Below are 24,796 nucleotides of genomic sequence, written 5' to 3'. Positions count from 1 at the left end.
TGAGTTGGAAAGAAAAAGGATAATTTTCTCCATCTGATCATTGCTAAATTAGTCTGGAGCCTAATCTGGTAGCACAAGGAGCATGGGTAGAAAGAACTCTGAAAACGATGCCACGAACTAGCCTAATGTGGCAACACCAATGCAGACAACAGCCCGAATTAGAAACCAGGAGCTGTAGGACAGCAGCACTAACCATTACACCACTGTACTGCTATCCAGACAGAGCTCTACAAACGGAAGAAATAGCTAGCAATCAAAAAAAAAAAAAAGATTATTTCTTATGTAAAATGACAGAATTACAGCACCAGAATAAATAATAAGATATCTTGTCACAAAGCTAACAAACAAAACAAATAAAAAGCTTCATTAGGGGATAAAGGTACAAGCCCAGGGCACAGAGGAAACAATCCTATTAAATGCCATCCAGTATAAGAGTGTGAGGACTCACAACCAGTGTGAGGATGTCTGTACTTTGTAAGGAGTGCTGCCCTCATCCAGATCTGCAGAGGTTTAGTACCAAGTACTGTTTTGATTTTGCTGGAGTTTAAATTGTGCACCTTTGGTTTAACCCTTAACTACTCGTGCTGGTGTATTTTGCACACCAATTTCAGTTATTTTTTTCCCCAAAGTCCTTTTAATTGAACCTACCAGCAGCATCCGCCATCTATCCTCAGCTTGATTCACTATAAGTACAGGGTCACAATGGTTTCTCTCCAGTGTGCCTCCAGCCAGTTTTATGAGTGGATGTACAATTGCAAGTTCTATATGGGGCATTCGGTACACTGCATGGGTACTTATGCATGTATGACAACGATGAAGTGTTCTTCCTGCAATGACTTTTCTGTTCAACAACTGATGTGAAAAGTGATACGTGTGCAAATCTTGCAGTGGATGAAAGTATGACTGGTGACGAATGAGCACTGGAGAACTGGATCAGGCTGATTTTCAGACAGTCCTAGACTGTGTCATACTATTCAGTAATATTGTATTAAAGTGCATTAAAAACATGTACAATTTAAAATAATTTCAATATTTTATATTACAACCTCAAAGCGAGCATATAAATAGGCATTTTAACACTGGTGCATAAAGTACACCGCACAAGTACTTATGAGAAATGATGCAAATAGTTAAGGGTCCAGGGTCCCAATGTTTTCTAATTCCATGGATTTTGAGGGTATAATCAACTAGGAGACTCCAGACGAGGATATTTTCAGGACAAGCTCTGACCTCTGAAGAAATTAAGACTCTGCGATTAAAAGAAATCTGAAGCTGGGGCCACAGAAGGTATAATTAATATTTTTTATACAACAGTTTTCTAATTTTAGCATTCAAGGGCACTAATTTGGTATTTCTTTTAAATAAACGTCCAAGTCACATCATCACACCTCTTAAAACAAGTATTATTTTTTTCTGAAATTAGGCAGCCAGAGCTTTATAGAAAACTCAAATAATAGTTTTAAATGCTCAGCTGAGGCTGACTTGACTTTGACTGTTATCATATAGTAATTAAAATTTTCGGAATCAATAACCTGAACTAAGAGTCGCAAAAATAAAACAAAAAAAGTCAGTGAAATGTAAACATGCACTCAAACATACGCCCATTTTATTCGTATATGTACCGTTGGCAGCAGCCTGTCTTGAAGGTTAACATTTCCATCAGAGTATTTTCCACCAGCACTTGCTAATTTTCACATGAAAGGACTTAAACTGCTGCCATTTGAAGTTTGTGGAAATGCAATGTTCAGGCCAAACATTTTCTACATTAAGGTAGCATTATCTGAAGCCTAGTACTATCCACACTTTGCTCATTTAAAATTGTTTTATTTCAGATGTGTTCCTTTTTCATCTCTATGGATTTTAAAATAAAAAGCTACAGTCTGATTTTTGGCTTTTGTTTTTACTGCTGATAAAATTACAATTTATAATGGAAATAAAAAAATCTTAATACAACATAATACAGGAATAGATCAGAGTGACAAACATTTGGTCATAAGAGTGTTTTTTATTTTACGCATATCTTAAAAGAAAACATTATTTCCAACCATCAACTTTCCTATGTCTTAGATCAATTTTATTATCATCTGAGAACAAGCTGGAACAGGAAAAGTTGTCCAAGAAAAAGTATTAATTTATTATATCCCCAAGATACAGAGACTATTCAGGTCCTATAGTCTCGGTGTTAACACTGACTCTGATAGGGACACCATGTCAAATTTGGACAAAATAAAGTTTGTTTGATCAATGTATCTATTTATTAGTCCACACCCCATGTACAGTACATATTCTTCATCCCCCAGGCATACTGCTAATCCACATGACTCACATGTTTAGGATGTAAATTAACTAACTACAGAAAACTTACATAGAATGGGGACAGCAAACAAATAAATCTACAACAACAGTTTATTTCTTGTACAGCCCAAATCACACAAGGAATGCCCCAGGCCTGGACACTAAAAAAGACAAGAAAAAACCTTGTAGGGAAAAAGTTGAAGAAATCTTGGGAAAGGCAATTCAGAGAAAGACCCTCTTCCACGTAGGGATTAAGAAAACAGATGGATGGGATTGGGTACTTTATACCTGAATATATTTTTAACTTCAAGCTCAAAGAAAATAAGCTGATAACACCTTCTCAAAGTTTAAACAAATGGGGCTGCTTTGTAAATTGCACAATAAAAAGACAATGCTGGTTCAGTAACCTGTGCCTCAGGTCTCATGCCCTTTCTATTCAACCAATCCATTCTATCTATACGTCTCTTCATTTTCCATGTACATTGTTTCATTTTGTGAATCTTCGTATTCAAATTCAAGAGAGCTACAGCCTATCTTACTCACATGTTTGTTCTGTACCGTACCCTACTGACATGCACCCAAACCGCACTTTAATGTTCTAGGCCTGGGCACGCTTTTTTCATCACCATGTAACTCTGTGTAAAGCAAAAACAAGATCCGAATACTGAGTGACAGCATGCAAGTCAAAATGATTTTCTTATTTTGTGTATTTATTTTTTTTGGGAATCGTCTAGGGCAGAATAACACTCTACCCCCTTACAGATTTATTTAGTGTGCAGCACAGTGTTTTGCTTTTAATCATGCTACACGTACGAGAAGATTCTTGTGGATACAATTGATGTTAAGAAAGGAAATTGCTTCTTTTCTTGCCGACATGTTCATCTGTAAGTTCAGAATAAAAACTTGTTTTTAGCTCAAATGTAATTAAATGAAATGAGGTTGCATCATTGATATCATGTCTGTGTTCTGTACATTGGCACATTTAGCGACCACACTATTCCTGAATCCTACTGAACCGTGTCTGGGCCCACTTCTTCCAAGCAGGCCAGGGTACGGTACAATTGGCCTGGCAGAGTGCAATCACACTAGTCAAACGAACTAGACTTTGGGTGGGTTACATGCAGACAAACGTGCTCGGGCACAGAACAAATTGGCAGTGTGAGTACACCAGGTAGGAAGCAATTCTGGACAAAAAGTGCTAGGCATAATCATTCACCCAATGCCAGTTTATAAGTTTATAGGGTCTTTATTATAATATGTAGAGAATACAGCAAACTTCTTGCATGTGTTAGTCAAGGTTCAGTATGCTGCCAGTTTCCAATGCAATGACTAGAGGATAAAACTACCTTACCTCAAACTGGTCTCTCCCTTACCTGAAACAACTACCTTCACTTGAAACGAACGTTTCCTTCTAGTGTTTGAACGCGGTTACTAACGGATCTCGGACTACATCACCCTCTAAATTAGAGTCCTAAATCAACCTACCCTGCATATGGAATGTGAGGCAATAATGCTAACCACTACATTTTAATTTTTTTTTATTAATTTGTATTCTATGAAGTACATCTAAATGTAAAACCAGAAGATTTCTGCAACCTGCTAGAGTTAATTCGCTTCGTCTGAATATGGTATATAACAAGAAATTATTCAGTTCTACTAAATGTAGCAGGAGGCAGGCATCACAAGAGCTGAACACAGCATGTGCATTTTTATTTATTATTTAATGGCCACAAGGTTAAATTGATGGGTACAGAGGATTTCAGTATATGAGACAGTAATTTCAATTGATGTCATATGGACAACACCAAAGGAGCTCAAACATGGAAGGAAGAAGACAAAGGATCTTTTTCAAGCAGATTAGCAGTTTCCTCCGTCAAACATTTGGTGACCCTGGCCAGTACACTGTTCTGCTTTTATGGTTTTATACATCTTAGCAAATTTGTCTACTGCAATAAATGTCTAGAATTTTAAAATCAACTACTACTCTATGCTACACAGAAATGCTAAACATTAGGTACCCTCTTCAGATGAACAGGAAGAACAATATACTATCCCAAACATATACAATTTAAAACAAAGACTGTGGATCAGGCAAAAAAGTATTTGGAAGCTTAACCAAGACTAGATCAAGATGCAGACTTTTGTTTTGTTTCTGGGTTCAGGAAATGGATATTCTGACACAGAGGTCTTTTCCGTCATCACCTTGGATGTGAGTGATGGTGTGAAACGCTTGGCAAGCCAGCATTAAAGGTTTATTAACCTTTCAGTCTGTCAACCGCCTTCTCTTACTCTGTTTAGAAATTTCACTTCATGAAAACAAAGAAAGGAAATACGTTCTTGTACACTAAGGCTGAACTTTAGGAAGTCTTTTCCAGGACAAGGTTCAAGCCAGATCCTGAGAAAGTTTAAACAAAACAGAAAACTCCTAAGGTGACCTGGCATGCCAAGTGTCCACTAAAATGTTGAACTATGTGAATAAATAATTCCAAAAGCTTAAAGGGGATCGACCAAGACCTCAAAAATGGAACAGCCATTACACCCCCACAATGTCCTCCAACAGTCCAGCACTAGGCATCCAAGTGAATCAGGATTTAGACCACCCAGACATCTGTATTACTTCATCACTAAATCACATTTGATTGTCTCCAATGCTACTTTTGGTTTCAGATTACAGCTGCTCTATTCAAGTTATTTTCTTTTATTTTTTTTCTTTCACAACTAGCCTCAGATAAAGCTAATTTTATGCAATATGATGTATTAAGAAACTAAGGCATTTGGTTTTACTTTAAGGAAAGCTGTGTGTCTCCTTGTGGTTCAGTGAAAACAGGGAGCAGACTCTCAGGCTGGCTATGGATCAAATGCATTGGGTAAACATTTTCTTCTGCCCGTGGCTCATTTTTAATGTATGCAAGGTGAGCAAGGTTTACCTTAACTCTGGATCTTTATTTTCTAAATGTTATGACTAGAAGCAGGGGTGACACAATAGCGCAATGAACAGCACTGCTGTCACACTTTTCCAGAGTTTATGGCTCAAATCCCAGCCCAAGTAGCATATATGGCAAGTTTCCACATTCTGCTACTGTTCATGTGATTTTCACCAGGTACTCTTACAGTACTACAAACACACACAGACAGGTAGGTTACACTGACTAGTGACATTAAAGATTCCCTCTATGACTGAGTGTGGCGTGTGATTAATTCCGCTTACACTGTAGGGTTATATCTAGATCCTGAAGGGATATTATAAAATAATCAATTTCAGAAAACAAACAAAAATGTGACTCCAAGCACTTAATAGTATCATCTCCAGACAGAAGAGCAGCTTCAGCGACAGACTGCTGTCACTGTCCTGCTCCACTGACAGATTGAGGAGATCGTTGGTCCCCCAAACTATGCGACTCTTTAATTCCACCCGGGGGGGTAAACGTTAACATTTAACATTATACATAGTTATTGTCTGTTTTTCACCTGCATTATTATCATTCTTTAATTTAATATTATTTATTGTATCAGTATGCTGCTGCTGAAGAATGTGAATTTCCCATTGGGATTAATAAAGTATCTATCTATCTATCTATCTATCTATCTATCTATCTATCTATCTATCTATCTATCTATCTATCTATCTATCTATCTATCTATCTCAAAAGAGAAAAGCATCTTTTCAAAATGTTCAAATTTATTATTGAAATGATAGTTCTAGGACAGAGGTATCAAAAACAGACACAGATATGATTCCATGTGTGTATCTACTATGGCTGTAAATACACAAACTTTACATACATAATAATAAGAATTAATAATTCTTTACATTTATTTACTGCTTTTCTCACTACTCAAACCGCTTTAGTGAGTGGGGAGCCACTTCAACCACCACTAATGGGCAGCATCCACCTGGATGATTTGATGGCAGATATTTTTGCGCCAGTACACTTACCACACATTAGCTATTAGGTTATGAAATGGTGAGAGAGACAGGGAATGATAAGGAGGCCAGAATAACTAGGCCATGGAGAGCAATTTAGTCTGGACATTGGGGTACTCCCTACTCTTTACAAAGGATGCCCAGGGATCTTTCATGACCACAGAGAGTCAGGACTTTGGTTTTACGTCTCATGCGCCATGTATACAACATACTGCCCCATAACTGCACTGAGGTATTGACATCCACATTCAGACCTCAGGGTAAGCGCCCCCTGCTGGCCTCACCAACACCTCTTCTAGTAGTAACCCAAGCTTTTCCTAGATGGTTTCCTATCCAAGTACTGGCAAGGCGCCAACAAGCATAGCTTCAGTTGGATGACCTCTTCTAAAGTGCATGTGGCACAGCTGCATATACGCACAGATATACAGACTAAAAGGAAACAAAAACGCACACATCAGATTTATTTTGGAGGCAGCTGTATGGTTAAATTTAGTTGTAAAAAACACTGATTGCCTAGTAAGAAAACAAACCAAACAAATAACCAACAGAACGGAAACATGCATTTAACATGACATAACCATCAGAAATCTGAAGTGGACACAGGGAAGGGGTGCCAGTCAACTGTAAGCCTGAAATATGCATTGACCTAAATGGGGCAAACTTACAATTTCCAATGAACCTAACAAACACATCTCTGTGGATGTGGGAGGAACAGAGGAGTACTCACAGAAAAAAAAAAAAACATGTAGAAATAGATAAAATAAAATGTGAAAAATTAACACAGAAAACAACCAGGTGTCCATTTCAATCCCAATGTATTGGATCTATGAGGTGGCAGTGTTAACCACTGCACTACCATTCAAGCTAAAAAATGCCCTATGTTTTATTTTTATTGCATGTTATGCATGGGTGTCGGAGGAGAACCTTCAGGGCTCATCGGACGTATTATGTACCACCCTGGCATGAAAGGGGGGCTCTGTCGGGAACTGTGTTGTCTCTCTTTCTTTTCACAGCTCTGAGAAGACGCCCTGTGAAAGCAATTGACTCTATCCATTCTGGCCAAGAGCCCCATAAAAACACAGGCTTCCTGAAAGATGGTGTCACTTGTTGGACTGAGCTGACTGCAGGACAGAGCTTCATCCTAGTAAAGAGACTCACAGAGAAAACTGCTCTAACTTCCCAACAGAGGATATTTTTTGCTTTTTAGACAGAGTTATCAATATTGGAATTAAACAGGATGACCTTACTGGCGCCCCAACAATTCTTTTTTTTTTTTGACTGTGTTATTCCCCCGCTTGACAACATGTGTCAATATATTTCAAAAGACTGTGTAATGTTAAATAGACAAATAAAAATTACACAAAAAAAAAAAATAATCTGGGATTGTGAGTTGGTTTGTCATGTGGTGAGTGCGGCAATGCGTTGTATCAGTATGTGCTTCTAATCTCTCCTCTTCCTTTAGTTTATATTTGGTTGTGGCACCTTTGGAAAAATCTCTAGTTGTCAGGCTTATACGAAACTTTGCGTGTGGGTGGGTTGTTTTTAGCCATTCTTGCTCTACAAACAAAACTGCTAAAATTTCATTGGTCAATAAGAATTCTCAATTTCCTTTTCATATTCTCAAAGCGTCTTAAGACTGGAGTACTTGAGAACACCGAGTTTTTTTTTTTGCTGTAATAAATCCATTATGGCTTTGCAGAAATCTTTTGGTTCATCATTCTGCTGAAAGATTCCCTTGGGAACTAGAGTGGGTCATCCTGCGAGATTTTATTAGGTTCATTCTCACAAGTCTTTTAAGCCCTGACACTGAGAAGCAAACCCACAATCTAAAGCTGCCACCTCCATATGTTATTTTAGCTGCCAGGTTGCTGTAGGGTGTCATGCTAGTGTGGCTACTAAAAAGCTCTGTTTTGATCTCATCCAATCAAAATTGACCCCGCAAGCCACAGTATGTTTACACCAGCAGGACCATCAGACACTCTTTCTCATTTGTTTTGATCTATTTAACACAGTATCGCATCGATACTGAGATTCTCATCTGAATGTGGCTCTCAATTCCAATATGATTGTTAAGCTTGCTTAGAGGATGTGTAGAACATATTCCTCTGTCAAGATGACAACCACCAATTTCTTTCTGCAACAGAAACCATATTTAAGAATGTTGTAGGCCTCAGGTTCACATGACAGGAAACAAACCAAACAAAATCAAAATAAATTTGATTTTAGGCCAATGTACCCTAATCAGGAAGTCAAAGCTCACTAGCATCCCAGATGTTTAGTCTGGGTGATGGAATTGGTTCGTTTAAAAGCAGTTAACCATACAAGAAGTTATGGTATTTGCTTTATTATCCGTACCTCATTTCTGATTCAGCAGCCATCCAGTACACAGATCCAAGTTTAATCATTCTGTGCTCTGTTGACAAATCAAGGCCTCATTACAGCCCTCCTGCAAAAAGGACTTCCCACAGTCTGATGACAGAGTTACAAAACACTTTTATACTGTACTTGGGACTTTTCTTGAGCCTATGGTTCATGCTGATTTGATCTCATCTAAACATTTTCTTCTCCTTTTAGTTTCAGAATGAGGAACCTTGGCAAATCCCACATATGAAGTGGCACAGACATCCTGTTATTTCTTCCCAGACAGCAGTTCACCACGTTACCCCACTTGTCTGCCTTCAGTATTGTTGACATAACCATATTAAACACATGTCTGCAGACATTCATATTTCTCAGGCAATAATGAATGCTTGAAGAAGCCTAATAATTTTGTCTGAAATTGTGATAACTGGCCACAGGAGAAGGTGGCAGAGTTCACATCTTGCAACATGTCACATGTTTAACTTTCCAGATCTTTCAAGTAATGTGAATGACATGACAAAATGTTACCAGTAGTGACCATGAAGAACAGCAATGAAAAAGACTTAAGCTTTACTTCTTCACAAAATTGGCAGTGTACAGGGTATTAGTAAGCTCACCTAACAATAGCAGGGAGGACTATAAATGTCCCCGTTTTCACTTATTCATCTGGATTAATACAATTTTAGCTTATATTTTTGTTACCTATTGGGGAACTGATGTTGAAAAGTATTTCAAGTTGTTAAGGAACTAATGATTTGTCCTAGTATTATTTTAGTGACTTAACACCCCTAGCTTTATCCAACCCAGTTGCGAATTTCAAAGACAGACTACGTGTTTAATAATAGTTACAGAGTTAAACACAACTATTTCATAAATATTTTACCTATTTATGAATTCTGATTTTGTTCAGAATGTAAGCCATGTGTGGTAACTCAAAATGGATTTTTGAAGCTGCAATAATTTTTTCCACATCTTAGATGCAATTACGATTCCCAGACTATGACCAGTATATTAGCACTCAGATCAAACCTTTAAAGCCAATTTTTTTTTCCATGTCATTCTTTGGGCAACATAATGAAATAACATAAACTGCCAGTTTTATCTGACCCAGTTAGTTTTTTTGCCATATCAGCTTTGTACGCAGCATAATAATTCAGGAATCAAACTGAAATAGATGTGAATTATGATACTCAGAATGCAATTCGTGTGTGGATACTCAGATTGGATTTTTGAAACTCTTTTTGTAATGTTGCTGATTAGCAAACTATAGGAGCTATTGAGAAGTGGCATGCTATAATTTTACTTTACACATAAGTACTTAATGAGAAGTCAAGCAAAATTACACATCTTATTAGCCTACTAGTTAGCCATTGTGAATGTAGTGAGAAGTCAACCTTTATTGGCTAACACGGTACAACATCAACATCCTAGTACTACAGACATAAAAACTTATGAAATCTGACCTTCAAGAGGGGATAATTCAGTCCATTAAACTTGCTAGCTAGCAGCCACTAAAACAATTTTTTTTAAACGCTAAGATTTGAGCTTCAAATTTATGATTCAGTAGTTTGTTTACCTACACTCAAGGACATCATTCACTATGTACACCAAAAGTACACCAATACAAGAAGGATTTAGGAGTCGTAGTGGGCTTGTCAGTATCAAATGCCAGACAGTGTTCAGAAGCTATTGAGAAGGCTAACAGAATGCTAGGTTATATAGCACCCTAATGTGTACAGTACAAGTCCAAGAAGGTTCTGCTCAAGCTTTATAATGCACTGGTGAGGCCTCATCTGAGCAGTTTTGGTCTCCAGGCTACAAAAAGGACATAGGCCTGTTCTTGTCTAGATTGTTCTAAAGTAACTGAAAATGTTCTACTCAATAGCAATGAACGTCTACAATTTTTGAAGACCTGGATATCTTCTCCAAATAGCCTTTTCTGAGGATACCTAAAGAGGTTCACCTGAATTTGTCTTTCAGAGGAGGACATACCATTTAATTCTGGGTTACATTTTAGCTGCTCTTCTTTATACAGTGTAAAGACCAGAATTACACATTGTACCATGCTATAGATGTGTTCTTCTAAGAGCAAGATAAAATCTGTGCATGTACCTTCATATTCTGCACTTTTTTCCATTTTAATTTCTTCTCCACATTGGCTGAATGATAAAAATGGCAAGTGGCATAAGGCAATCGAAACTAGATAGAAGAAAGTTATAGAAATTGAACCATATTTGAAGGAATAACAGCTAGCATGGCTAAGAAGGACTGTAAGTAATCCAAAAGTCAAAACTAAAAGGGCAAACCATGCACTCTCTCAACTTCATGTTATCTCCTTGATTAGTTTTATTATTTTTCATATGCCAGTTGTTTCAGAGCACTAGACATGAAAACTGGGGGACTCACTATATGTGACATGCAGATATATGTGTAAACTGTCAAACATAACCTAATCAGTTGATTAGTTGAACTGGCCTAAACACAGCTGGAGTCACTGGAGCTATTCATGTCTTCCAGCGTGTCTCTGTCTCAGTAGAATTGTCTTTGAATTGCAGTTTTCTTCAACTTTTTCCATTTATCACTCTAGGGAAAAAAATGTTTGGAAAAATTGTTCTAAGCAAGGGCCCATCACCCTCTGTCCTAATTTCTCTAATAAACACACAATGCTGTATTCGTGTATGCCTCTTTGTTTGAGTGTGTGTGGGATGGTGTGTGATTTGTATTCTTTCTAAATGAAAACATCAGCTAGATAAAGTCAGTGAAGTGCATGTGATGCTGGGCCTCCAAAATGGTCCATGTAAGCTTTCTTGTCATTACACCAGACAGCACAACTACTACACAAACTCTTCAAAATAATCTTCTCCCTAATTAGGCATGCCACACTTTATTGGTGTATCCATTTAGAATCCACATTCTGAAGAGGCTACATAAAGCAGTCCATTCTTTAACAATCCTTTACGGTTGCCTTTTCCACTGGAAAATATGATGTATGCATTAAATGTAATTTTTTTTTATCATATATGCTGTACTGTCTTGGATAGGTCACTATCACAACTAATAATGTTTTAACTTTTCTTTTATAGCAATAAACATATCTTTGCTTTTGCAAAAAAAAAAAAAAAAAAACACCAATTATCATCCCATTTCAACATATATATCTCTAGATAGATAGATAGATAGATAGATAGATAGATAGATAGATAGATAGATAGATAGATAGATAGATAGATAGATAGATAGATAGATATGGATGACACTATATGATAGATAGATAGATAGATAGATAGATAGATAGATAGATAGATAGATAGATAGATAGATAGATAGATAGATAGATAGATAGATAGATAGATAGATAGATAGATAGATAGATATGGACGACACTATATGATAGATAGATAGATAGATAGATAGATAGATAGATAGATAGATAGATAGATAGATAGATATGGACGACACTATATGATAGATAGATAGATAGATAGATAGATAGATAGATAGATAGATAGATAGATAGATAGATAGATAGATAGATAGATAGATAGATAGATAGATAGATAGATAGATAGATAGATAATTCTAGCTGCTCTGGGTTGTCTGCATAGGATATGGGACACAGAAATTCAGAATCGCACATGTTCAAATCCTGCTAGGCCCACTTACCCTTACCAGTCAACCTAGCAGTATTAGAATGGAAATCCACTCAAGCCCTGAAAGAACAAGCTGTCTTAACACAGAAGGCAGACTTGCTGGAAACAGTCCAAGTCCTATGAACCAGAAACCAGTAATGAATCCTACAGGACAACATATTTAACTTCAGGCCTAAATGAGAGTCTAGTTTAATCACAGAATTTCATTAGTTAGATGCATGCCATCTATAATAGTCCCAACATAATTCTGTAAATGAAAAGTGTATCATGCAGTGTAAGCATTCTCTCAATTCAGTTAGGTAATTTAATGTTTATGCAACTATTTTTCAGCCAGGGGCTAAGAAAACAGCACTCAGGAGATCCTAATGATTTAAAGTCAACTATAAATATTATAACAGTAAGGCACAGCATCTATCATCATAAACTACAAAAAAGTAAGCTGTTTACAGTTGTACTATTTTAACATGGAACATATGGCCAAGAACAAAATGATGGCTATCTGATGCTGGCCCATGCTTTTAAAACTCATCCTATTCGACAGCTGGTAATGTTCTCATTTCGTCCATTAGCAGTTATTGACTGAACTCAGTTCTTATGACAACTGCATTCTTACTCTGCACTATTAGAGTCAGATGTTGTGCTTGACTGATTTTTAAAAATCAGCAAGCAAACAAGAGTGATTAAGTAAATATCTAAATTAGCTCTTTTCTAACACAAGTCATAAGGATGACAAATGAAATTTTCTAATGAGCTGACTAATGAAGATAGACTTGTATTTGTTTTTTTTCCTTGACCATTCAAGCAATATGCTTTCCTTAATTAACAAAATGGGAAGTGCATTTTTTTCCATTAAAATTACAAAAGAGTCTTTGATCATGGTAAATATGACAACATAATGAAAATTCTGAAAAAGGATTACAATGATTATAATGATGATGATGATAATGATGACTAATTTAGCCTACCAGTCTCTGAAATATTCATTCACTTAACAATAATAATAATTCTTTACATTTATATAGCGCTTTCTCACTACTCACAGTGTTCTCCACGCAGGAAGGACCCAGAGCATTTCATCCTTTTAGTTTCCAAATCCAATATGTGATTTAGGGGAGATGACAAATATTCCAGACAGCACAAGAACGAGGGCAGGAACAAACACTGGATGAGGCACTAGCCCATCACTTGGACACATTCACACACACTTCCACAGAACAACAAAGTGTCATACTCTTTCCTAACACGAAGATGTGTCAGGACAAAATGTATGCAGTTTGCATATTCTTTTCACGTCCATATGGGTTTCCTTGCATGTTTGATAGAATGCATGTGAGACCAACATCTTACTGGCCTAGTATGAGTGAATATGTCCTGTGACAAACTGGTGTCCACTAACAGGTAAACTTTTGTTTTATATTCGATGCTGTGGGCAATGACATTCTCCCTTTTCAGATCTAGGTGCTGGATAAAGCAAGTTTAGGGAATATATAGATGGTATGGAGGCCAGCCATTTAAAGGCACAAGAAACAGGGTAAAGATCATCCTGTTTCAACCAAGAGACAGGCAGAAGATGCCAGTGCAGCATTGGGCATACTGGCATCCTGGCAGTGTTGGACTGAGGAAACATACCCTGCCAGGAAGCCGTAGTGGAACGACAGGGGGAGACAATCTGGCCGGACTACATGCTCCCCAGAGATGCCAGGTGGTCGCCTCCCTGGACGTCACTACCTGTGCGGACACCTACAAGGAACACTGGGTATTGTAGTCCCATAGGTCACCCTTGTTGGTTTCTGTGGGTACCGCTAGGGGGTGTTCCAGGGATTCATCTTCCCTACTTTACGGGACTTCCGATTGCCCCTTAAGTACTTCTGTAAGGCTATATCCTAGCACCACAAGTACTCCCGGGTCCAACATAAAAGAAGCAGCTCAACCTCAACCAGGCTAGCTGGAATTGTGTGGAAGAAGGACAAAGCTCGCATGGAGAAGTCGAAAGGGAGAGGAAAAGAGAAGGAATAGAACTGCATAGTGATTGTGTTTATTAAAGAAGCCCTTTCTGTAAGCTACTTGAAAAAATCAACCTTTTTATTATATTGGGACTTGTGGCATGTTGGTTGTGTCTGAGGTTTGGGTTGCTGCAACGCCTGCTTTTGGTCACAATTGACTATTTTAACGTAGTTATAGTAAGTTTCTTGATCAAAGACACAATGGTATTGCCTTAGCCTAGGGAATGAACCTGTGACACTGAGGTGACTGCTAGAGGTCCACTGCCTGTTAATGTTCATAAATGATCTCCAATAAGATGATCCAATCAAAAAAAAACAAAACTCAATAATCAGCTACTATAAACCTGTGACCTGAATGAATCCTTAACTACAATGAACAACAAGAACTGTCATGAAAAGTGGATGGCTAACTGACTTTAAATGTTTATAGAATTGACAGGTTTTTTTCATTGTCTTTCAACCGGCACCTGGAAGATTAGATATTGTGTATATTGACTTTCTGATAGATAAACAGCATTCAAATGACATCAGTGGATGAATAGGAATCTGTTTACACTTGTATTTTGGGTGCTGGTCCACAGATCAAAATCAGCCCAAATATGCGAGTTCACACAGGATCCATCTAATATCTAAGCTATAATAAAAATCAAGCTCCTCTGGTAGCAACGCCACCCTAAACGATCTATTGGTGCCATACTTCAGAAATATAAAAAGAAGCAAAACACAAGGCAATGACTTCCTTCTATTTTAGAGTATGAACCAAATTACTCAAAAGCATTGTTGTTCAAAACATGGCCCATTTTCTGTGCACAAGACTTTGTATTGTATTTCAGTGAGTAGCTAGGTAATACTTTTGATTTCTATTTAATTTATTGAATAATTAAAGCTAAAAGTGTCTCTGAATAACTGTAGCAAAGACAACTGTAGGTAGTTCTTTAAATCAGTGTCATCATTTGAAATCAAAATTTGCTTTCACATCACAAATGTTATAAAAGTTAAGGTATGTTCATTGACTCAAATGGACATAAACATCATTCAACAATATGCACCCCTGAACAATGATTTGATAAGGACTGGAAACTGAACAGGTATGACTCGGTATTGTGACCCAGTGACTACATAATTAAACTAAAAATCTATCTGTGTGGAATACTCTGCCTAGAGTTAGTTCCTGCCTTGTATCTGATGCTGCTAACATAGACTCTTGAATCCTTCGGACTAAATGAAGATTGCAGTCTCGGTCAATGTAAGGTTAAACGCGGACAAGTAATTTTTACATTTTAAAATATTTATCTTTGTTTTCCTTAAATCGAGCCTCAATGGTTCCGACAAAGAAAACAGGTTGGTAATTTAAATGTGTTTAATGATTAGGCAAATGCAACAATTTTCCATTACACAGAACACTACAGGCCCTGGATTGTCCAAGTCAGTAAATTGACTCTTTGATCATAAACAGGTCACAATTGCCTGATGAATACATCAAAGTTGTTTTGTTTATGCCCTATTCTTTTTAAATGCTTTGCAAGACACAAATCCAACAGAAGTAAATTATCTACAGACATGATTGATTAATTATTTTTATCTGACCTGGATTGTCAGGCTGAGGTGCAGCTCAGTAGTGGGATGTGCATGTAGACTTTAGAAAGTTCAGTTTTGCCTACACAAATTAAATAGGAAAAAAACATGACAGAGAGCAAACAGGCTGGGACTCCAACCTGCACTATTAGAGCTATGGTTTAGCAGCCCTAACTACTGCACACTCAAATCAGCGTTTCATGTGTAACTGCATGGCAGGATAAAACACATTAAGTGCCGACAATACATTAAGGATAAAACGGCCAAATGTACAAAGTATTCATAAAAGTAAATTTGCCTCAGTGTGACTAAGCAAACATGAAATCAGCAAATAAGTCAGTGTGCAAACATCAGCTTTGTGTGTACAACTAAGATTCAATCATGATAGGATCGAAAATATGTAACTATTCATTTAATGGTTTTTGCCTTACCTGCAAAATGAACATAAAATAAACCTTGTCACTATAGTTTATTTTTTGAACTGATATGACCGTACCATTTAACTACATGTTAACATTATTTTTTCAGATTTTAAGATTTAAAACAGACTCATGGTACTTCAGTTCATTTTAGAGGGGCTCAGTGCTTCAAAGTCACCAATTTGTCATGCAAGAATAATTTCTGCATCAATTAATTAGAATCTTTTTTTTTTTTAAAAGCTGCCTTGTAGACACTTTCATAAGTGAAAATGGAGATGGAAGTCCAGAATAAACAATGAATCTTTACTTTATTTGATCATCTTTCTATAATGGACACTCTCTTAAAGGCCATGACACATTAGACAACTTTTCCAACGATTTTCAGTCTTCATTTACATAATCTCAGTGACAAGCCCGGCCACTCAGTCCCAGTAATCTGCAACTCACTTGGACAAAATTAAACAGAGAAAGAAAAAAAAAAAAAAAATCACACAGGAAAAAAAGGGCCAAGATTGTGACTGAATTCACCGAGGCTATCAACCCCTCATACAGCACCAGCTCCATCAGGCAGCGCACTATTGCCTGTCATAAAAAGGAAGAAGGCCCTTGTTGCTGCCTACAGAAAGGGACGTGGTTAAATGTTTAACTCTGGCTCTAATCCACAGACACTATGTGTCCATTATTTGAGTCAGATAACCCTCCCACAATCCTAATCTGAGCCATAGTGTAACCAGGCATATTAGACCCAGATTACCTCCCCATAATCCTAAAGTTAACCATACTGTAACCAGGCGTATTGCAGCCAGCAATTGTCAATAGGGCTGTGACACTTATGAATTATGGGCAGGGGTGACATGGATCATGAGGGGAGTTAAATGTTTAACTTGACCCAAGTTTAACCACGCCCCATTACACATTTTGAGGCAAGGGGTCCTTGCTAAAAGTAGACAGCAACACTCTGCTGAAAGTTTGGCATGCAGTTGGTAAATTAGACATGGCCATTCATTTTCAGTCATTTAAAATGATTGTCATGGGCCCAGCGTCCAGCGGTGAGATCAGCTACAGCAGTCAACAAGTCTGACATACTCTACAATCAGTGATGCCTTACTCATTGTTTATGAAACTAGATACATGATAATTATAGTATTATATTATATATATATATATATATATATATATATATATATATATATATATATATATATATATATATATATGAGTGATGAATGACAGGCATGGGCTGGTGTCCTGACTGGGAAGGTGTACAACTGTCACCTGGCTGGAAAGCTGTCTTACTGAATGGTCGACAAGAAAGGCAGGCCATTCCCTGCTGTTTCCAGGAGGTTTGCAGGAGGTGCCAACCTCAGAATGAAGAAGCTTGGGAGGCTGCCTGTTCAGGCTATTTACTCTTCTGACATACTAGATAGTAGCAGTCCTGGGGTACGGTACCCACACAGATACCCACAGGGTAATGTGGAAATTGTAGTCCTGTGGGTGCCTATGGTGGGAGTTGCAGGGATCTCTGGTCATTACTTTGGGGAGCTTCTGTGCGAACCCTAAGTGCCTACAACAGGCAATACCCTGGGCACCAGAAATACTCATGGGTCTTCCATAAAAGGAGCCGCTCTGCCTCTGCCTAAGTTGGAGTCGGGTGGAAGAAGACGAAGCTTGTCTGGGAGTACTGGAGGAAGAGAAAAAAAGTAGGTATTGTTGAAATACCTACTATATAATATAGGCCACTATATTATATGTCTGCGGTGGGTTGGCACCCTGCCCAGGATTGTTTCCTGCCTTGTGCCCTGTGTTGGCTGGGATTGGCTCCAGCAGACCCCCGTGACCCTGTGTTCGGATTCAGCGGGTTGGAAAATGGATGGATGGATGGATATTATATGTACACTGTATAATTATGATGCCATGATAAGCTCCAGTCGTATGCAACTCTAAATGGGATTAAGAATCTAGTATTACTATACTAGATATATGTACACAATCATTATATATAAAGTGGAATTCAAAAATCTTTTCAATTCATCCATCCATCCATCCATTTTCCAACCCGCTGAATCCGAACACAGGGACACGGGGGTCTGCTGGAGCCAATCCCAGCCAACACAGGGCACAAGGCAGGAACCAATCCTGGGCAGGGTGCCAACCCACCGCAGGACACACACACAAACACACCCACACACCAAGCACACACTAGGGCCAATTTAGAATCACCAATCCACCTAACCAGCATGTCTTTGGACTGTGGGAGGAAACCGGAGCGCCCGGAGGAAACCCACGCAGACACGGGGAGAACATGCAAACTCCACGCAGGGAGGATCCGGGAAGCGAACCCAGGTCCCCAGATCTCCCAACTGCGAGGCGGCAGCGCTACCCACTGCGCCACCGTGCCGCCCATCTTTTCAATTCACCTTTATTGAAATGGTAGCCTTTGCTGATGTAAGGTTACAATTGACACACGTTACACTAGATTTGTTTTCACATTTAAAAATCTTGTAACCTGGAATATTTAAGTAAAATGATACTTTTAGGAAAAATAATCAAAAAAGAAAACTTAAGGTTCTGACAGTTGTGCACAACCTTTATAATTGTGGTTGCAATGGTATTTAGATTTTAAGTAATCACATTCCAAATAAGGGTGCAAAGCCTTTCGGTTATTTATAGCTCTGTCCATCCAACCATCCATTTTCAAACCCTTATACAGCAATTTAGAGTCTCAGATGCCTGCAGCACTGGGCACAAGGCACAAATCAACTCTGGATCGGGTGACAGTACATCACTGGGCACACTCAAACCAGGAAAATTTAGAAATAACTAATAGTCAATTTATTGCAAAAAATGTATTATTCATTATTATTCATTATTTCATTGTTCTATTTTTTCCCCATTTAAACTTCAGAACCATCAACATTTATTTTTACTGTGTAATTATATCTAATCTAGATTAGGGAAGCTATTTAAGACAAACAGAACTGTGATCCACTTGAGAACAAGATGCCTGTGACTGCTGGTGTTAAGACAACTTCTCCATTATTCCACTGATGCTCCTATTTGTGGTCTATATACAATATTTTATATTAAATCTAGTGAGTTATTCACAAAAATCGCTTTATACAAAAAGACACATTACTATATGCTCGGCCTTGCCTACAAAACACCAGCTATTAAGAGTGATGAAGAGTGACTGCATTTGGTTTTGTATGATAGTCAATACTTAAAAGTAATAACATAACATTAAATAAGCAAAAGAAGCTGCATTTCTTATTGAAATTAACACTTGAGACTACAACAGAAAGGCAAGCCTCCAAAGCCACACCTTGAAACCAAAGTGTTAGCAAACACCGTGGTGTATTACAGAAGTGTAAAAGTCTACATGTGGGATTGGCCACCCGACCTCCTTGTTTCTGCAAAAATGCAGGCCTGCCCAAGTGCTTAAATACAGCACTTAATGAACAATGTAAGCTTAGCTCTCGGGACTAAATGGCCCTACCCCAGTCTTTAATATTTATTGTAGGTTTAAGAGTCACAAAAGTGTTAATAGGAAAATATGCCCTGCTGGCATTAACAAGTATTTGCATAGATTAAACCTCAGCCCTAGAGAGTATTATGCTGCTCTGCTAAAGTTAGTGATTTCCTTTAGTGGTTAATTGTTTTGCATTTGGTGGTGTGCATAGCTCTCTGAAATCGCCTTCTGAGAACCTGACTATAGCCATACATCCATTTTTCAGAATCTACTTAATTAAATTATAGACAACAGGGACTCAGAGAGAAAATTGACAAGAACTGAAGGCAAGTGTAGATCCAGCCCTGATTCTCGCAAGACACAGTCACACACATCACAACTCACTCAAACTGGAACGAGTCACTAACAAATCTGACAGGAACATCTCTGCAATATGAGAAAGAAAAATGAAAAAAGTACCCCAAGGAAAATCCCATAGACATACAAAAGGTATAAAAATACAATTGTTTTTTTTTTTTTTAGACAAACTGCCATGGGATGTTACACAGTTTACCCTTTGGAAATGTGATTCTTTGTGTTGCTGACAGCCATTTCCTGCCAGTTCCTGGCTTTCCAGCAATGAGAGCAAAGGTACGGGAATGAGCAACACTGATGTGTGCTAGCACCCGACCTTGTTTATACAAGTTGTAAAATGCTGAACATATCTGCATTTTCATCATTTTAATGCAATCAGCCACTCATTTGGCGCTCTTTCCTTTTGTTGGATATTGTTTCAATTATCTTGCTGAGAACAAGCCAGGGTGACAAATGGCAGAAATGCGCAAGGGAGATGTTCTAGCTTTTCCTTTCCAAAATTCAGACAAACCAAGACTTTTTTTTCCAGAGGAAAAAAAAAAATATTTGAAAAACAAAACTGGTGCCAGGTTTCAATAAGGAAAAAGCACATCATCATAAAATGAAGGCTATGGTAAACTAAAAGAGACTTAGTGGGCTTACAAAAAGCTTTAAGCTTACATTGGTAAATTATGTACATATTAATATAAATATATATGCTTATATTTACATTTATTTACTTAGCATAAACTTTTATCCAAAAAAAGGGTACACATACAGTATATCCTCATGTATGTATATAAATACATGTTTCTGTGAAAAAAGCATGTGCTCCCAATTATCCACATTATTGCATCCTTTTCAAAGAATATTTCCTCAGATCTTTCTGTGCTGTTATATTATAATCAAGAAAAACAGAAAATTTTATTTGTGAAAAGTATTAATACATTTTCAATGAACTCAACTAAATAAATTAAAAATTTCATAATGGTCATCCATCCATCCATCCATTTTCCAACCCGCTGAGTCCAAACACAGGGTCACGGGGGTCTGCTGGAGCCAATCCCAGCCAACACAGGGCACAAGGCAGGAAACAATCCAGGGCAGGGTGCCAACCCACCGCAGTCATAATGGTCATAGTTATGAATATTCTGATAAGGAACATTTGAAAAAAGGATAATTAAGGCACATTTGAAATCACCATTTTTACACATCAGTTAATAATTATCATCAATATTATCATCATCTCTGATTTAATAGCCATTTTTCATGTGTACCCAGGTAGCTCTCCTGAATGTTTTTATTCAACTCTCCATGATCCCAGGATTCCTTTGGGATGAGACACTTTGTTTTCATGTCATCCAACACCACCTCTAACCACATCTTTTGTCCTCATCTCCTCCACCTCCATCTTGGTGCACTTCTTCACTCAATCTGCTTTTCACTCCATATGGCCAACCCACATTAGCCTGTTTCTCCTCACCACAACACTGATAACCTCCACATGAAGTCTTTCTCATAACTCAGAATTCATCTTCCTCTCACTTGGTGGCACTCCACACGTCTACTTGATTGTTCTCATCTCTGGTCTTTCCAGTTTTGCTTCATGGTCCACTTCTATCTGTCATCTTTCACTCCAATTGAGCGTATTATGGTACTTCTTACACAGCTTTTATAAACTTTATGCTTCAATGCCTGAGAGACTCTTAAAATCAGAGTGGGCAGCAGCTCTCCAAACTTCTTCCATGCCCTTCTCACCTTAGCTATCACTGTTGCACTCGCACCTCCATATGCGCCCAACATTATCACATAAGTAGAAGAACTTCCCAACTTTGTCCCAAACAACTCCATTACCAATGTCTATATTTACACTTACTATATCAGCATTTTGCACCCCTCTCAAACAAATTCCACAAGTAAAGACAATCCTTCACATCTTTTTTTTTTTTATGTAGCCACCTCTGGCAAATCATGCACTAGATTGAATTTCTCTCAACACCTTCATAACATATCCATACAGTCACCTTCTCCCTGCCTTGTGCCCCTTCACTTCCAAATATCACCTTGGTCTTTCCTGCATTTAGCTTGAGGCCTTCCACTTCCAAACTAGCTTTCCATTTCAATACCTTCTCCTTTAGTCCACTTTTTGCTCTCAATAAGAGATGACTGGCGTACAAGAGCTCCCACAGAAATCCTTTATGTACTTCTCCACTCACCTCACCCATCACTATTGTGAAAATCAAGGGACTCAGCATGGATCCCTGGTGCACCCTTCACTTCAAAACTTTCACTATCGCCATCTTCTGTCCTTCCCACTGTTTGTGCTTCCTGATACGGTAACATCACCAAAGACACCGACCATTCCTCCACATCTAACTTTCTCAATGCCCAGCTCACATGGCACTCTGTCAAACACCTTCTACTGATTTACAAATATATAATGCAGACTCTTTCCCTTCACCGGATATGTTTTTCCTGAATTTGCCTGAAAACAAAGACAGCATTTGCTGTTTTACCCCACACCCCCTGACACTTGAAACCAAGCTGCATTTTGCTAATTTTCACTTGATCCCCAATTCTCTTCTCTAGTACTCTCCCAAAGACCTTCATTACCTGCTTTAAAAAGCCTGATTGCCGATATGCCCCATACTTTAATAGATCACCCCCTTCTTTGTATTCTGGAATGAGCACATTTCTTTTCTAATCCTTCATTCACACAAAATAGTGTTGCACAGGTCTCTCAACAATTCAACTCCAGAACCATTGCTTCCTTCAACTTTTACAACACCACCACACCAGTTGGGCCTGCTGCTTTTATCCCTCTTCATCTTTTTCAGTGCTTTTGAAACCTCCTCTTTTTCTTCTATCATCTCACAATGAACATCATTATCCCCTTCCTTCTCCTCATTCAGCAAATTCTCAATATACCATTTCTTAGATTCTTAATCCTATTACTATCAATCACAATGCTCCCCTCTGCATTTTTAAGTAAATTCACAATCTACTATATCCTGTCTATCATCATCTTATTCACAATCCACACATTTCTCTTCCCTTCCTTATTCTGCAGGTCATTTGTAAACCTGCATCTACAACTTTATTGTACCCTATTAACTGCTTTTCTAGCATTTCATTTTGCCGCCTTGTAGATCACCCTGTTGACTTCTGCCTCATTTTTCCCTTTATTGCCATCTGTATCTCAGCATTCCACCACCAAGTTTCCTTATGTCTTGACAGTTCTTTCATCCAATCACAGACATCTACAGTCTCCCACCCAAACATTCTTAATTGCTTCCTACTTGCCATTCTCATTAGGTGACTCTCAAACCTCATTTGGTCTTGCTACCAGTTTTTCAACAAAGTTATTCCTCACATTCTCCTTCTTTGACTTTTAGACTTTCACACTTGGGAAAAACTTCTCATTTTTTAATGCCTGACTAAATGATTTCCTGCAAGCCAGCAATGTTGTTGTGAATAATCTTCTCTAAGGATCACATTTTACACCACATCACAATCAACTTTCCTATACAGAAAAACAGTCTATCATGCTCCTTATTCATATGTCACCAACTTCATTTTCCTCTTCTTAAACAATGTTCAGTTCTATCAGATTGCCAAATTCCACAGTTTTTCACTCTCAAAATTCTTAATACTGAAGCTAACACGCCAACAGACTGGACTCCCTTGTAACCATCAGCATAGCCTTCAAAAATGCTCATTCAAGTCTCCATCTATTACAATCATCTTCCCCTTAAACACCTCAGATATCACCTTCATCAAATTGTCTCAAAACTGAATTTCTCTTCATTTTAATCCCATTAAAGTCTACTCAGAGAAAAAGAAAGAAGGTCCACTTCATCATGTGGTAGTGACTATCACAATCATCTTAAATTTCTCAGTAGCTCAACATAACCATTTAAGTGAATGCTTTACAGGATAGTGGTTGTAGACATTGCTATTAAAATATGCAAACTGTTGCAGTATGAGTTGGCACATAAATTTTAATGTAGATCAGATTTAGTTTGGCATGTTCCCACAGACATTTTTTTTTATCTGTGTTGTGGGAATACTTAATCTTTATAAAAACCTTTAAAAACAAAAACTGTGTTCTATTAGTCCATATAAAGTCAAAGGAGTACAACGATTTGAGCATATTCAAGAATACAATTTATGAGAGGAATTTGAGAAAAAAAAATCCAATGCTGAACTGCTTTTTGTAGTTTTATTGTAAGTATTCATTTGAGTAAACCTGAAGTGGGATTTGCATTGTAGTAAAACTACACATGCAGTACATCTATATATTCTGACTAGTCCAAAGTTTTTGCTTAATAATGACATTATGCATCCTTGATTCAGCTATTAATTCCTAATATTGCAAGATATGCCCAATGCACCTGGTATCCTTTGATACATGGAAGTCTAATCATCAGACGTCCGTGATATGTGTAGGATTTTGTTGGAGTGCACTATATTCTTTTTTGTAAACTCTGTATTTGTACAATATTGAGATTATGGATACATCAAGAACACTAAATCCTATCTACATAAACAACAGTGCTATGGTGGTACAAATAATCTCAGTCGATGCTTTTAAACAAAGGAAAAATGTCCTTGCTCACCATTATCCATTCTTTGGTGCTTATTTTTATACCATTCATTCATCACTGATCATGCTTAATCCAGTCCAGTGTTTACTAGCAGATAAAATCTAATGCATAATTTATAATGTCTTCAGCTTTATTTTTAGGATCTTTAAAAATGTTAAA

General features: G+C 37.7%; 1 protein-coding gene across 5 annotated transcripts in view; it reads right to left on the bottom strand.

Annotated features, from left to right (window-relative positions):
• Positions 1-24,796, bottom strand: part of plpp1a (phospholipid phosphatase 1a) — a 195,066-nt gene that overhangs the window by 93,693 nt on the left and 76,577 nt on the right. The window lies entirely within an intron of this gene.

This window comes from Erpetoichthys calabaricus, chromosome 5 (assembly GCF_900747795.2).
Source record: "Erpetoichthys calabaricus chromosome 5, fErpCal1.3, whole genome shotgun sequence".
Classification (NCBI taxonomy): domain Eukaryota; kingdom Metazoa; phylum Chordata; class Cladistia; order Polypteriformes; family Polypteridae; genus Erpetoichthys; species Erpetoichthys calabaricus.
The sequence above is the reverse complement of the archived record's forward strand: the minus strand, read 5'-3'. Positions and strand labels throughout refer to the sequence as shown.